This window comes from Capsicum annuum, chromosome 8, assembly GCF_002878395.1.
Source record: "Capsicum annuum cultivar UCD-10X-F1 chromosome 8, UCD10Xv1.1, whole genome shotgun sequence".
Lineage (NCBI taxonomy): Eukaryota > Viridiplantae > Streptophyta > Magnoliopsida > Solanales > Solanaceae > Capsicum > Capsicum annuum.
In genome coordinates, this window is record NC_061118.1 from 73,950,964 (window position 1) to 73,955,129 (window position 4,166).

The following is a 4,166-nucleotide window of genomic DNA, read 5'->3' on the forward strand; positions in this document are numbered from 1 at the left end:
TTAAAACTCCTTACAAACTTTCACACTAATGTCACAAAAAAATAAAAAAAGAAGAACGAGAAAAATTTAAAAATATCTATAATTTATTTTTTAATGTTAGTTTGGGCACATGCTTAGCACGAACTAAATGAAACTAGTATCCTAACATAAAGGACCAACTTAAACCTCGCCACACAATTTAAGGACTATTTTGGTCAAAGTAGTATCCAACACTTTACGACATTTAACTTGGAAGTGTGTAGTTGCTACAGTAATAGTCCTTTGTGGTTCTACTCGCCAGAACTCGTACTTTTTCTGCTTCAAGAAAAAGATAGAAATGACAACACACAAGACGAGTAATTTTTCTTTACCAATGTAAAGTGAACCCAAAAAGCGGGAAACACAGTAATAATCTTTTGTTTAAAAGAGTCCACTACTCACTAGTGATTATCCAAAGCTTCCATTTTTTTTTAAAATGGAAATGGGTGACCCATTTGAGGAAGAAATTGATGTTCCTTTGTGTGTGCTGGATGCACCATTACCATGTTCCGTAGAGACTATGTTGAGTAAAATCTGCAGCGAGCAGTGTCAACAACCACCGGACGCGGTGATTAGGAGGAGGTTGGATTTGATAGGTGAACAAGGTTCATTACAATTGCTCAAAATCATATCATCTCGTCCTATAAAGAAGAGTCTATCTGCTTTTCAGTCTATCTGCTTTTCTTGTTTACTTAATTGATCGTTACCCGGATTGTCTCTCTTCTAGCCCTTTCAACAGTCCATTGAAACGTACTTCGCCTGTTCTATTGACAACCCCAGGTACCCATTTTCCCGAATTTTAACTAGGCGTTTGCTCATGTTCCATTGTAAAAATAGGAAAGAATAGTTTTGTTTTCAAATTAAAAAAAATGATATTTGAAAATTAGAGTTGTGTTGGACCATAAATAAATTAGTGTTTTTTGGCGAGTAATTTGGAGTGAAAAAAAAAGTGAAAACACCTTTTGTTGTTTTTGAAATTTCTTGAAAAAAGTGAATTAAGTGAAAACCGAATTTTTTGAATTTTTATGGTGAAATGTGTTTTTTAAGTTCAACCGTGGAAAAAAATAAAAAAGTTTTCATGGCCAAATACCCCCTTCAATTTGGATTGTTCTTACATATTGTTTCATAATCTATCATATTGTATTGTGTTAGTATTATATGATACTGTATCGCTTTAATTGATTGGGGAAGTTTGAGTAAATTGTATCATTTTTTTTGGTTAAATAATGTTACACATCAATAATTTCAGAATAAATCTACCAGAAAAATTAGATATGGGGTGGAGCTACCTAAAAAGGTAGGTTAAAAGATAAAATAGAATTATTAAGCAGCGGTTTGACCACGAGAATTTTTCACCTTTTTCTTTGGAAATCTTTACTTTATGTGAAAATTAGTGTTAGGTCACAAAAATTCCAAATACAACTTCCAAATTTGGAAAACACTCAATTTCACTTTTATAGTTTTTTCTTTTTTGAATTTACCCTATTCCCTCTTTCTTTCTCTATACTGCTCCACTAATCTCCTTACCAGGTGGATTGCCTCTGTCGTCGAGCGACCAGGCATAAAACCAAACTGCGACCAGGCATAAAACCAAACTGATTCTCTGAAATGGACACGACCCTCCTTAATTTCCGCTCAACCACTCTTTCCCAAATCTTCATGGTGTGACTCAACAGCTTAATACCCCTATAATTGTTGCAACTCTGAATGTCACCCTTGTTTTTATATAATGGAATCATCGTACTCCACCTCCAAGCCTCAGGCATTCACGCATTCTTGAAAATGCCATTAAATAAATCAGTCAACCACCTTAAATCTGCCCCACCAACATACTTCCAAAAATCTACCGGAATCTCATCAGGCCCCGTCGCTCTACCCCTCTGCATCCTATGAATAGCCTCTCTGACCTCCTCAACCCTAAAACGCCTACAGAAACTGAAAACACGGCTCTCCTCCGAGTGCTCCAGCTCCCCTAACTCAATGCTTCTGTCCTCCTCCTCGTTCAAAAGTCTATGAAAGTACTCCTACCATCTCTTCTTTATGTGCACATCCTCCACCAAAATACTACCATCCTCCCCCTTAATGCGCCTTACTTGATCGAGGTCATGACCCTTCCGCTCCCCAGCCTTAGCAACCTTATACAACTTCTTTTCCCTGCCTTTCTCCTCTAACCCTGCATACAAGCTCTCAAAAGCGGCTGTCTTAGCAGCCGTAACTGCTAACTTAGCCTCCTTCCTTGCTACTTTGTAAACCTTCCTATTCGCCTGCTTCTCCTCTTCATCTTTACTCTCAATATCTCCACTTTCTTCTTCACTTCTTCTTCACATGGTGTTCATCGATCTAGAAAAGGCGTATGATATAGTCCCGAGGGAGGTCCTTTGGAGATGCTTGGAGGTGAGAGGGGTCCCGGTGGCGTACATTAGAGCTATTAAGGACATATACGATGGGGGGAAAACCCGAGTGAGGACGATGGGAGGAGACTCAGAAGCATTTTCCGGCCGAGAAAGGGTTGCATAAGGGATCGACTCTTAGTTTGTTCCTTTTTGCGTTACTGATGGACGTGTTGACGCGAAGTATCCAAGGCAAGGTGCCTTGGCGTATGTTATTTGCGGATGATGTAGTGTTGATTAATGAAACGCGGGGGGTGTGAATGACAAATTGGAGGTTTGGAGGCAACCCCTTGAGTCTAAGGGGTTTAGGTTGAGTAGGTCCAAGACGGAGTATTTGGAATGTAAGTTTAGTGACTCGAGTTGGACTCCCAGGATGTGTGTAAGAGGGATAGTTTTTAATTACCTTGGGTCTATGATCCAGGGGGATGGTGAGATGGATGAGGATGTTTTAAACCGTATTGGAGCAGGTTGGATGAAATGGAGGCTCGCCTCGAGAGTGTTGTGCGATAAGAAGGTGCCCCTTAAGCTTAAAGGCAAATTATATAGAGTGACAGTTCATTCGGCTATGTTGTATGGAGCGGAGTGTTGGCCAGTTAAACACGTTCACATCCAAAAATTGAAGGTGGCGGAAATGAGAATGTTGTGTTGGATGTGTGGGCTTTCTAAAGGGGACAGAGTTAGGAATGAGATTATCCGGGATAAGGTGAGAGTGGCTTCGGTGGAGGACAAGATGCGGGAAGGAAGGCTGAGATGGTTTGGGCATGTGATGAGAAGGGACGCGGATGTCCCGGTTCGGAGGTGTGAGAGGCCAGCGTTGGATGACTTCAGGAGGAGAAGAGGTAGGCCGAAGAAATACTGGAGGGAGATGATTAGACATGACATGGAGCAGCTTCAGCTTACGGAGGACATGACCCTAGATAAGAAGGCGTGAAGGTCGAGGATTAGGGTAGAAGGCTAGTGTTAGTGTGTGGGTTGTAGCTAGCAGTCAGGAGAATTCTTGGGTAGCCGGATTTAGTAATCATAGGTCAATGTACATAGGTGTCTTTGGGATGTGGGTGTATGTCACTACTAGGTGGGTGCCCTATTTTTTCTATTGCTTAGTTCCTATTTTTTTTATTTCGTGTTGCTCTTATTTCTCGTATTTCATATTCCTATGATTTTATTCTATTATTTCCTATTCTTTATTTCGGTTATGTCATCTATCCCCTTGTTTATTATCTTTATCTTGAGTCGGGGGTCTATCGGAAACAACCTCTCTACTTTTTTGGAGTTAGCGGTATGGATTGCGTACATCTTACCCTCCCCAGACCCCACGCTGTGGGAATACACTGGATTTGTTGTTGTTGTTGTTGTTGAATTTACCCTATTCTTTTTTATTTTTATAAAATAACTCCATTAAAATTATATTTCATGTATTTTCAAAAGAATTACATTCAAATTCTAAAAATTTATTGTCAAAAGTATGGCCAAACACAATACGAACCCCAACTTTGAAAATTTTAAATAAAGTGTTTTTTGTGATTCTCATGGCTCCTCCACATAATAAGAAAAAATAAAATGAGATCAAAGCCAAAAATAGCGGTGTTTGCTAGTAACAAGGCAGTCTGTCACACATATATTTGTGTGTATACATATGGATCGGTCATTACACATAATGAGACTTTTGTCGTTATCTAATAATGGGTTTAATGATACAATAAAATTGAAGTAACAATCAAAATAAACATGTCGTTAAACTAACAACACAATACAATAGGG

At 39.2% G+C, this 4,166-nt stretch overlaps 1 protein-coding gene across 1 annotated transcript in view; it reads left to right on the top strand.

Moving 5' to 3' along the window:
* Positions 1 to 213: 213 nt before the first annotated feature.
* LOC107879082 (probable RNA-dependent RNA polymerase 5) overlaps positions 214 to 4,166 on the top strand; it is a gene marked incomplete in the record, with an annotated part of 43,864 nt that continues 39,911 nt past the window's right edge. The window contains 1 exon segment of the mRNA XM_047395452.1: positions 214 to 686.